The sequence below is a fragment of the Helicoverpa zea genome, chromosome 3, assembly GCF_022581195.2.
Source record: "Helicoverpa zea isolate HzStark_Cry1AcR chromosome 3, ilHelZeax1.1, whole genome shotgun sequence".
NCBI lineage: Eukaryota > Metazoa > Arthropoda > Insecta > Lepidoptera > Noctuidae > Helicoverpa > Helicoverpa zea.
This window is the reverse complement of record NC_061454.1, coordinates 5,868,473-5,881,046: the sequence shown is the minus strand read 5'-3', so window position 1 is coordinate 5,881,046 and position 12,574 is coordinate 5,868,473. Positions and strand designations below refer to the sequence as shown.

The 12,574-nt window shown below is 37.9% G+C and overlaps 1 protein-coding gene and 1 long non-coding RNA gene across 5 annotated transcripts in view; one reads left to right on the top strand and one right to left on the bottom strand.

The window, feature by feature from the left end:
* LOC124645625 (protein muscleblind) overlaps positions 1-12,574 on the top strand; it is a 228,486-nt gene that overhangs the window by 42,697 nt on the left and 173,215 nt on the right. The gene's annotated exons all lie outside the window — the stretch shown is intronic.
* LOC124645628 lies at positions 2,430-3,322 on the bottom strand. Its single transcript, XR_006986256.1, has 2 exons — positions 3,180-3,322; positions 2,430-2,845 (listed from the first exon to the last, which is right to left on the bottom strand). It is a non-coding gene; the product is annotated as an uncharacterized LOC124645628 (long non-coding RNA).

Here is a 12,574-nt window from a genome sequence, read left to right as displayed (position 1 = left end):
TGATTTAACTTGTTCTCTTGATGTTCTAGTTTCTATTAGAGCTTTTGCTGTGGATAATCTTATTTCAGTTTTTGCTGTAATCTGTTGTTCAGAGAGTTTCTGACATCGTGAGTTCTAGTGGCAAGATCTTTAGTTGGCTCAAACACAACATTATAACAAACTGTACCAATACAATAACCTCTAATTCACGACACGTCACATTTACATTCACGGAAGCTATTTTGAGGCTTCTATTGAGTATCGGAGAGCAATAGATAATATGGAGGATACTATGACAATATTACCTGATCTTAAAATCAATTCACCGCTAATTATACTTGACATTTACCTGATTAGTAAACTGTACTTCTCAAGTAACAATACCTTCCTAATCGGTGTATCATATAGTCAAAGGCAGCAATTTACCCATTCAATTGCTACTCGAAGTCATTTGTAGCCATAACCTCATATATAGCAGTATGTAGTAGGTATAGATACGTGTTACGTGGCGTTCAACCAACTATCGAACAAAGGTTACACATGAACCCAATTACGAGTTCGCGAACTATTCAATAACTCACTAAGTCGATTCATAGCAGACGGCTTTAAATAATTTAAAGAAATTTCAGAATTTAAAACTTCCTCTTCGTTTCTGGTGGAGTGATTTGCAGCGCCGGGAGTTAGGCTAAGTGAGTAAAAGAGTAAAAGTCTAAAGTCAATGTTTGCTGTCGTGATTTCTCCCCTCGGCCAGTGACGCGCACTTTTCGCTCTCCCACTCACTCGCTTGCTGGAATGTGCATCACCATTTTCAGTGTCGTTAAATAAAGTCCGATTCGATTTCGTAACAACTGTCCGCGATCCGTCACGTCAAAGTGCATAGTGATGCAGTTTTATCAAAGTATTGACTGGAATGTACCCGTTTTATGACCAGTTATTTACTAGTGAGTGTTTTTTACGAAGTACTGTTTACGTTTTGATCATCAATATGTTTACAGCTCTGATGAAAATATAAAAATTTTACGCTAATAAAGTTTTTATGTCCAAATTTTAGTTACGTACTAGCCAAATTTCGAAAAACAGTTAAACAAATTGCGCTTACAAACTGCAACTCATAATTTGCCCTTTGAGCTAGTCTGTTGATTACACTACGTTTAAATTCTCTGTGTTTTCAATATAAAATAAAACTTTATGCTTGGTAAACAAGATTTTATAGTAGTTTTAGTTTTAATAGTCTTTTGTCCGTATCATAGTTTAGCTGGTTACAAATAGCAAGGGTTGTAAAACTGATCGCTTCATAGTGCCGGAGCGATATTGGTCCAGTATTAGTCTTTGGAAAATATAAACTTTTGTATTTTTTAAGCAAATTCGTTGTGTTTTGGCTTGGAAACTAATCTTGTGCCTTGGACGCTGCTTGACTATAAATGATTTTGTCATTTCAAAAATAAACTAGTTTCTACTACATCGTCCCTTGATATTCTTCTGAGGTTTTTATGCAAACCTCAGAAATATATCTGCCAATTGAAAATTAGAACTTTTCCTTTAGAATTTATGAAGATTCCTGTACACTTCATACAAGGATTTACCTGTACCTAAAAATCAATTCCATAAAATCCTATCACCTATTAACATATGTAGTACTTATCCAACACAAAAAAAATCCTCAAACAAATTAAAAACACAAATGAAGCTTACAAAGTCGTCCTGCACTTGGGGCTGTTTCTTTGAAATTTCGCATGCAATTGCATCCCGGGGTAGAGTGGCCGGGAATAAAGGAGTGCATGTCATTTCCCGGCCGGCCTCGGGGGTAAAATCGCATAGGCAAATGTTGACATCCCGGCTCGGCTTGGATCAGTCCGCGAAGGAGACGCGCTATTCAACCCTATACTTGCGCCGTTCATTGAGAGCTCGTACTTCAAGTCCAGTGAGAGGGTTAAGTTTTTTGAGTAGGTTTTTTGTAATGTGTAATTAGCGTTTAGCAGCATAGGAAATAGTTGATAAAACTAAAGTTTATGAAACTTATACTGTCACTTTAAAATAAGTTATAAAAAATCGTTAAAAATAATTATAAATTATCCTGAAACATTCCTACCAATTATACATACCTACATACGTTTAATTCAAATAAAATAATAAAGAAACAATTTTTCTTATATACCTAGATAGGAAACTGCAACTTCGCATTCACCACCAAATAATTCAGGGCCTTTTTATCTACAAAATAACATTTTATTTACCCTTAAATTGGCAAATCAATTAATTACAAAAATTTAATTATTTTTTCTTATTTCCTGGTTTATTACGATGACAGATGACTGAAAAAAATCGAAAAAAAAATCTACCTATTACAGTTTTCGCGAAAATCTATGTACTCCGGGGAGTACGTTGCCAACTATAGTGATTCTTCTGTTCGTACTACGTGGAGTACGTTGCCAAAATATGAATAAAACACATTTTAGTAAAATCTTCACTTTATTAATCATAATTCTTATATAATCTTATATTAATCAAACTACCTACATAACATGCATTTATTGCGTGTGAGATTAGCGGAAGCAATTTCTTTTGTTACTTTCTCCTACCATAAAACACAGGAGCACATTGCATTTCACGCAAAAAACTTTAGTTCTTCTAACTTTGCAAAACCTACAGCGTGATTGCTTATCTGCTATTTCTGGAAAATGTCCGACAGCATTTTCTGATACTGTCCACAGGCCGTTCAGCCGTAGGTTTCTGAATTATTTTCTCCTTCACCCACCCAAATATCACCATGTACCGGACCCCTTTCAAGACGTCGGCTCTTGTACAAAGCTCGGTACATAGATATAAGCATATCTGCTAAATCAGGTCGTGTCAGGTTCAAGCACTGCTGAAAATGAAAAAGAACATGCTGTATGACATACAATTCACGACACAACTGAAGTCATTTTACATAAAAACCAACAAAAAAGGCTAGTTTGCATTTCTAAGTAATAAGCAATGTACTCCGTGTATACCAAAATTTATGTTGTGGACTTCAGTACGTACTTAGCAACGGTATTCAGGGAGTACATACACAGTTATGAACTTATAAAATTGCGATTACATTATTTACACACAAAATTACGAATGATTGATATCATTTATAATGTTCCTATGCAATTTAAAGCCAAATAACCACAAGTCCCATCCCAAAAAAATGTAGAAAAACACAAAAAACTTACCCGTGACCTAGATGCATCAGACCGCTTGGAAGACATTTTGAATTTGACAGCTATTTTTCAATGGAACCACATTCAAATATTTTTTCTACCAAAATAAACAATTATTGCAAGCCAAAAAGAATAAAAAAAATGTATTTTTTTTAGATTAGTACTACAATCGATTTAAAAAAAGTTAATGTCTTTGGTGGAGTACACTGCCAATTTAAGGGTTAATATAGGGTTCAATAGAAAGTCTAATACTCTAGGTACTTAACTTAACTAGGAGCCCTCAAGAGCTTACTTATTTTCAAGCTATTTTCATGTCAGGTTTAAAGACTACGAGCTGCCGTCGTCTTTTATGATGCGGATGAATAAACCACAAAAGAGAAATTGATCTTTTATACTCCTTTTTATTTGTTTTCGCCTTATTGGATACCCTGTAAAAATAATAACGTTTCAATATTTTGTAACATTAAGCTGGAGACAGCCGGTATAGCTTCAGTTAATTAAATTACTAAGCAAGAAAAGGGATATGAAAAATGGAAATGGTTCAAAAAATCTTATTAAATCATGTGGACTCTCACGTATTACCAAACACGGTACCTAATTTTATATTAATTTAAATAATTACACCCACACTGAACGTCACAAGTTGACTATATTAAGCGCTTCACTGAAATTCCGTCACAAAATTGTGCCAAAAATACCTTAATTCGTTTTGGTTAAATTTTAAACGTACACTACATAATATTCCGCGAAGAGAATATTTTGATCGGCGGGCGGAATTTTATGATTGCGGTGATCCGAACGATCAATTTGCATCGTAATTAGGAGTTTGCTCTGTTTTAACACAAATTAGCTTCAACCGAATAGCTGGTTATATTCTGAAAGCAAACACGTGTGCCGTTTTATAGTCCATTGTAATATTGGATTATGAGTTCAACAAATATACCTATAATTTGGGTAGCACGTTGTTTTCATATGTTTTGTTTACAGACTATCATTGTTTGTATTTACTTGGATACTTCCTTTATGTTTGCCGTGTTTGTAACTTAGGAAGGTTTTTTTATAGGTACTTATATAAACAAATGAAAGACTAATGTTAATAAGTAGTGAGTCATACATTTCATAGAAAATTTATCCGTGATGACACTGTGATGTGAATACTTTTGTGTTTGTGTTTCGTAGAACGAATATTACTTACATACACACTACACAAGCTTATAACCGTCACATAAACACTCTCGAACCCCCGACCTTCGCCATTTTCTCCGTCTCCTCACCTCTGACCCATGACGAGGCTTTTCTTTACAAAGACGCAATTGTCTTATCTCCTGTAACCTTTAAGAAAATCAATTTACAAAGATATCACGTTTTCAGTGCAGATATAACTAGACTTACATACAGTTCTTACTGACTCTGACTTACGTAGGTACTATGACACCCACACGAGGTCACAAGTAAGGCTATTTATAAAAGGACAATCTTTACTATAATTGAATTTTCATAGCAAAGTTGTGGGAGGTATCCTGTAGTGGTTTTCTATGAAGAGGCTACTCACCGGAGGATTAAAATGCCACCGGTGACATAATTATGTCTGTTTATTGGAATTGTATGAGTTTGTGATAGAAAATAATGAGTGACTCTATTATATTAAATATATAAGCGTATTGCGTATTGTTTTTATAGCGTAGCCAATAAATGAACGAATCCTACGCGAAACGCCACGCCATTCATTCACAACACATAACTCGACACAGCACGAAAAACACGAAAATATAAAACACAGAAACTTCAGTATTCATATTCATGTCGTACACAGCGTACTCGGAAACACCGCAACGTAAAGTGGCAGAAGGAATAAATTCCAAGTATATATTCAGTAGGTTGCAGTAAGTTGCAGTAGGTTGCAGTAGGTACGGCTATCTACTTAACGCAGCGCAAATGTACCAGGGCGACATAGGTACAAGGGCGGTGGACACCGCAAAATGCACCTCTCTACATCCTCATTACAAATTCATGAGCCATGCGGACGTACCAACTGCATACCGCCAATCAAATATTACATGGTTTTTCTTGGCTTTCTGAATAAAGTAACGTTTTGTGGACTATCGGAATTTATTAGTGTGTATAAACAACACATTATACCATAGAGTTTATAAAAAACTTGTTTCGGTAATTTTTTTTCGTGAAAGGTGTATTGCTGTAAATAAATAATTTGTGACTCAGTACAATATTTTTTTGTATATATAGTTTCGGTGTTACGTATGCTCCGAACCCTTTGCCTGAGCGTAGCGACGTTTAGTGCCGTCAGTCGTCGTCCTCGCCCAGTCGATACAAATGTTTACGTTATATTGCCGACCACTTTCCTCGTCTCACAATTCCTGCTGCCAGCTTATTCCGACGAAAGAAAATACTTCAACACGTACACCAAGGGACAGGGAACACAACAATGTACGAGGGTTTCCAATACTAGTAAAAAATAAAACATTCATTTCAAACGAAATTCTACTTGAACAAAGGTAATTCAACAAGTAAGTATTACGAGAGTGAACGTGTACCCGCGGCACGCGATTTGCAAATAAACCTAGGAAGATATCAAACAAGCAACGTTTGCCACAACATGCGATAAAAACCTGTGCCGTTTCAAATGGAAATAACAAATGGATGTCTGATATTTTTTCCGCAACGCTACCAACCGACGTGGCTTAAATCAGCTTTAATAATTCATTAACTCCACAGAGCTAGTAATGAGATTTTGTTCCATAAAGTTACCAATATACCTAGTTCAGCTCGCACGCGCCACACTCACCGTAATTGTTTTTAAGCTCCACGTGGATACTCCCTCGGGAACCGGTAAACAAATATATTTACAATGAAAACACAAAGAACATCTCGAAATGTCGAAAATAAAATAGAGGCAAGATAAGCAAAAACAACAATTTTCACTCCAATTAGGAATTTAATTTAACCCTTATCTGCGGAATCAACGAACACCTACTCGACCTTTACACGCAAGTGAATATACCTGCTCTGTACAATATATTCTTTATCCACACACCATAAAAGCGAACAACTGTGAGCTCTTAAACCTTACGGATACATTAGGCGCGGCCATAACCGAAAATTCACTTCCAATGTCTCACATTTGATAACAAAGGAAAAACACCCGACGACCGACAAGATGTTCTAAAAATACTTTCGCAATCTAGCTACCTGTTCACCTGGGCTGGCCATTCCGGCCTCCCCATAAAGAAGAGTAGACGGGAAGCGCCGGGAAGGGTTTATCGTTCCTGAGGGAACGGCCGCATGCCCGACACTATATCATTGCCGCCTCTATCTCTATGTACACGAAGAGTTCTTTGTACTCGGCGAAGCATAAAACTTTCTGAAAACACTGTTAATATGTAACATACTCTAAGGTGTTACAATCGAACTTTGTGCGGTTCATTTAACTTAAAGAGAAAGCTCGCTTCAGTGTGTGTATGCCACACCCAGCACTGTGGTGTGAGTGCGCTCTAGGCATTCGCAAATCCGATGGCTTGCATGCAATAAAAACATCCTTAACATAACTGATGTCGAATATAATTTAATTAGCCGAATTAAAACCGACACACGCAGTAAATAACTTTGTAATTTGTTAAATAACGGCATGTTTTTGTGCTTTATTGTGATATATTAATCGTTAATGCGTCGCTTGTCAATGTATTCGTAATGAAATGCCCGTACACAGTGCGGTCGGGGTAGCGACACCGCCGACAAACAAAATATGAAATAATGTTCACGTTATTTGCATAATGTGCACTATAAACGGTGGCCTATATAAAGAGCCATCATATTATCGTGTCTGCATAAAGGCCTGTGCGAGGAGCGCCGGATAAACGCAGTTGACGTGCATAAAGCTTTGTCCGGGATGTCGCCGTACCAGAAGAATACCTATTGATATTTATCGCAACATTTCCCTGAGATGAAACGGTGTGCAAAACAACTAATACGCTGACTTTTGTGCGCGGAATATGTCCGTATTATGGAGAGATTTTTTTTTAGTAATATACCTATTAAACTCTCGAGATAAACTGGAATAGAACCTTTTTCTCTTCTTCTTTAAAGGTATGCTGTTACCAAACTATGGGGAGAGTTTATCACACTGAATTAATTATTAAAAATCAATACAATTTCAAATTCAATTGTGACATTTGAAAATGGGTTTCATATTAAGTTATTCATGTGTAGTCATTTTGTGCAGGGTGTAGGTACACAAGTAAGTCCCCTCTAAGTCAAACCGTACAATAAACTACAGAGCAAGATACTGCCGCTCGTGTGCGGGACCGCAAGGCGAACCGGGAGACTTTACTGTGCCCCTGGGACGGCCGGAACACCTGAACAGTACACATTGATTTTACATGAACGTCCCAGAGCCACGACATCGTTGTTCGCACATACCTACAGATACCCACTACCGCTGCACCTATGTACGAGTAATACAATGATTTGTACTTTACCTATGTGCAGCTAACAACGCACTGTGCGTCGCTACACATAGTCGGGTGTAAAGCCGACCGCAAATGCACATACGACCTTACAGAATACTGCACTGATTTGTACCTGGCGATGTCATTCAACTGAGTTTCGGATCGTGTCATAGTTCACTTGTTTTTCACCTTTGAATTCTCTCGCTTTTTATTTGCCAGCAAAAAAGTAGCGCGAAGTTCAGCTTTGAAAGTTGAAAGAATATTTGGGTGATGCTTTCGTCATATTTTACAATTTTTATGATACGTAACTTCCCTTTGTGCTACTGTCGTGTTCACTTATGGTAGTTTCAAACATTAATCAATGTATCCCACCATATAAGAACGTAATAAGATAAAATTTACGAAATCGTATTCACCCCAGCAAATTACGGACATAATGCGAGTGCGGCTCCCTGCTAAATAATTATAGCATTTTCTAGCTACGTATGAGTTTGAGGCGGTTTCTTCGGAGGGACCGCGGAGGGCGCAGGGCGGAGGTCTGAGAAAACTTTTGGGTCTTTATTTATTGTTATTGCCTCATTAAGGTACCTACGTAGTAGGCGATATCCTACAAATTGCAAATAAATAAGCCACCGCTCCAGACACGTGTGGAATATATAAGCGTACGTACTTATCTAATTACCTAGGTGTGTTGCCTGAACTGAGTTATTGTCATTGTATTAACTACGCAAGCGGTAATACACGCTTTATTAATGTACCTACTTTAATTTGATTATCCTACTTAAAAGCAACGCAAAATATCATATTTGACCAAGAGTCATCAATTATTAAAATTATTTAATTGCCCTGTCGACTCAAATTGATGAAATCTGATAATATCTCTTAAAACATTTTAATATGGTAGAATTTTAATTAAAGGCCTTATTCAGAGAGGTATTCTTAACTAAGTAAATATTGATACCTCGAAACACGTGAAAGACGCTTTGATTGAGCGAAAGCCAACTCAATAATTTATCAATTTAATTTTGAGATTGAACCACAGATTGTCGAGGGGAGTGAATTAATTTCATTTAGAGGATTTGACCTGAATTCACCTCCCATAAATTAGCGAATAATGATCGTACAATGTCGTAAACCAGCCCTGAGAGAGATATATACCAAATAATAAGTTATAATAAAGAGTTACTCATACATAAATATTTCCGGCGAGCAGATCCAAATAAACAAACGAAACAAAATGGGTCGCATTAACTGAGCTTACAATAATGCTCTAACGAGCAACGTTTGCAACCGCATTTTCAACGGATCCGAATGACTCATGATTAAAATATTATCGATAAATAAACTCGGAACGAACGTTTAAAGCTAAAACATCGGTTCGCAATGCAAATAAAGCGTCAACGCAAAGGTGGAGCGCAGGTATTTTGGACTTATTGAGCGCAAATTTTGAAGACCGCAACCCTTTGAATAGTCAATGTCGCGTACCCTTATCTCGCCACAGAAAGGCGACACCACATTACCGGTATTATGGCACTAGGCGGCGCGGGCGGCGGGCGTCGCGACCCGAAACACGCCCTCGCTTACAGTATTAAAGTATCGAATCGTATGCACACTTTGAAGTACAGGCCATTTTCAAAGTGCAATTTATATTGTATTGGAAGTTAGAGCGGCGCGTTTACCCGGCTCCACAATATTTTGTGTCGGGCCAATGTGCCGCGCGGCTGAGCCTTGTTCCATGTCCTTGTGAAAACCCGTTTTGCATTTTCTTGTCTAAAGAGTAAATTTAATAAGCATAAGTGAAGTTCCCGCACTCTATTGTAGTAAGGGACGATTAGAAAACTTTTTATGTCTCTTACGATTTCTTTTTTGAGAGACGGTTAAAGTTTCTACGGTAATAATCGTAACACCTTCATTATAAATAAATCACTCTTTAATGTTTTCAGAGTTTGAAATTCATGCTCAGATTTTTATAGGTAGTTATTTTAAGTTCTTTCCGAATAAAATTAAAGTAGATTTTCAGCGTGGTACTTTTGGTGGAACTCAAATATTTAAAGGATAGTTGTTATATGGAGCGTAGTATTCGCAGTGGGGTGAGGTGTAGTGGCGGACTCTGAATAATATCGGGCAGTCGCGTGACCCAGGTGTAGCACGCACTCGCCGCCGATAACGCAATTCGCAAACCGAGCCAGTCACTTTACTGCGCCCGTGGGATCCGCGCTCCTATATCATGAGCCACCTCCACTCCCCCACGTATTGCTAAGCTATAATTATGATATTGGGACTTAATGCATTTCGATTTGCCCTCTGTATCTTCTTTGTCTTGTTATTAATTAATTTCTCAAAATATAAAATCAATTTTTGTCTCATTATATTTCAGCAATGTTGCAATTCGAAGGCTTTATTTACATAAAAATTATCACGGCAATTAAATAATAGCGGTAACGTACCTACGCTCCATTCGAGTTAATTCGATCAAATGCTCGAAATCACCATAATTTGGTACAGCGCTAACCCAAATCGACGTCACATCGCAAAAGAGCACGTAAGATCAATCGGTACACAACAAATGTGGCAGAGGCGAGCGGATCAGATCAGGCGGTCGGGCCTGTATTTATTTACATGTAATTAGGTCGGTGTCAGTGATCGACGGGGGCGGCGGACGTCCGCGCCGAGGTAAACAATCCATTACAAGGCTGTCAGGCCGCGTGCCGGCCGGCCATGCATACACCGACCAATATCGGCGACAAACACGCGAATTTAGACCAGTTCACTGTCGACTAACGTCAATATTGGCCCGTATTCACTTATGACATAAATACTTAGCGAGCAAACATCGCACTCCGCTGAAGAATCAAATCAATACAGGTATAATGAACTGCCACGCGATGTGTACCAGCAATTCGATTACGCTGTAATTTGTTTTTGGTTAGGTTCTAAAATAAAACAAATATAAAGAGATTTATGCTGTAACATTTTCACCCAACTTTGCCTAAAGTGTAAGAGCTCTTCTATACCGACAACACTCGGTTTGTACGGGCGGTGTCGCGCGTATACCAGCGACAACAAACAATTTACAACTACCGGTACAAACGATGACTCCTGAAACCGCGCGACAGGCTTTTGCCGCGCGTATTTTGTCGCGTACAAAAAACCGGGCGTGCACACTGTATTTGTTATATTTATAAACAATCTATAATTTGTAAAACTGTCAGTGTTCGATCTTCATGATTTATTTTTTTAAGCGTTTACGTTGACGAATGTCATTCGCAAGAAAGAACAAGTTATTTATTCTTTCCAACATCAAACGATGCCACTTCATGTTACTTTTTCAAAGAAATTCTAGACATCGATAAATAAACAAATGTTTTCAACTACATAGAAAGCTACATAAAAATCAATTTTCTTAAATGCACAGCAACGCTTCAATGCACATATATCAGAGCGGCACGAACACCATAATAATATCCAATACCATTATAATGGCCACTGTTGACTATGATGTATGGGATGCACTTACTGTGAAGCGGACCGTATGCCAGCTTGGCAATGTTAACTTAAAAATAAACATTATCTTCCAAGAGCATCTCGGGAACACCAGCGCACGTAACATTGGTACTTTTTGTCCAAAATAATAACATTACCCGCGTCCCTTGAACCGCACAAAGCAGCCCCGATGCAGTAATCCATTCAATGTATCACTATGCAACTTGTACTCTTATCTTACCACGTATAGCCACGCCAATCCGTTACCGATATTTAGGCAAAATACAAATTCTTTTCCGAGCCACACGAAACTGCACCCTATGCAGGCTGACCTAGGTCGGAAATCACGGACGTATCCACAAATTTTACAACGTTCTCCAGTGAATAATCCGCCTGATATTGGAAGGCTCGCCGATGCATTCACTGGGATGCACGAAATTTTCTATAAGGATAAAAGCAAACAAGATAGCCATCGAACCAGTGTTACGAGCTATAGCATCTATAGGTACAAGTAATGCGCCTAAACCACACCGATTTGGCTGCGAAGCGACGGACAAATGGAAGTTTAAAAGCAATAAAACATTTTTATTTGCTCATGTCAAGTGCTCGCCGATGAAGCCGAAATTTTACAACCATTGAGGTTTTCATCGCAAATATTTGTTAGAAACGTTCCGTTCGATTAAATTATTTTTGTGTTGACTATGGCGGGCTTTATTTTAGGGATATAATAACGGCCCAACTTTTTTGGCGTGTAATAGGAACAACAGTGACAATACGGCGAGTGGCGCGGCGGCGGCGAACGTTAAAATGTTTCCGTTTTTGGCGTCCTCTCAAGTTAGTTAATGTTTCCAAAACAACGCTGTGAACACTGGGATACCTATTTGCGGCGTGAAGTTTGGACGTGACTTGCTCTATGCGCTTCTGGTTCACGCAAACTGCTAATAATAACGTACTAATCTACTGCATGAGACAACTACTCCTTTGTGATACAAACTGGACTAATTACAGCTGACCGCTAAACGCCAGTTAAACGGTCAACTGAGATACTTTGAAAAGATTGCTTCTTAGTTAGTTCACTTACTCTAAAGCCGTTGTATTATGAATTGGTCCATTGAGAATGCTCTCTGACAGGTTAATACTCATTTATCTAAATACGTTGTTAAAACTTTACTCATTTGCAAGCAGACAGATTGGAACTCTCCCAGAAAAGGGATTGCGGTGTCTTATATCAACCGATTAAATATTGTTACGGCGCGACGTCTAATGAAATTTAATAGTAGATTATACTGTTTCCCAAGCCTAAATAAACAGTTGACTAAAGTCAATTCATAGCAAGATCTCACCTAAAAAGTGCCATTATCATTCTTCGTTAAGAAAATATCGACGACGAGTAAACATAATGAAAAAAATAAAATTTTACAGATCAAAAGACTTTCGGGGAACACTTTTTGTACAATCAAA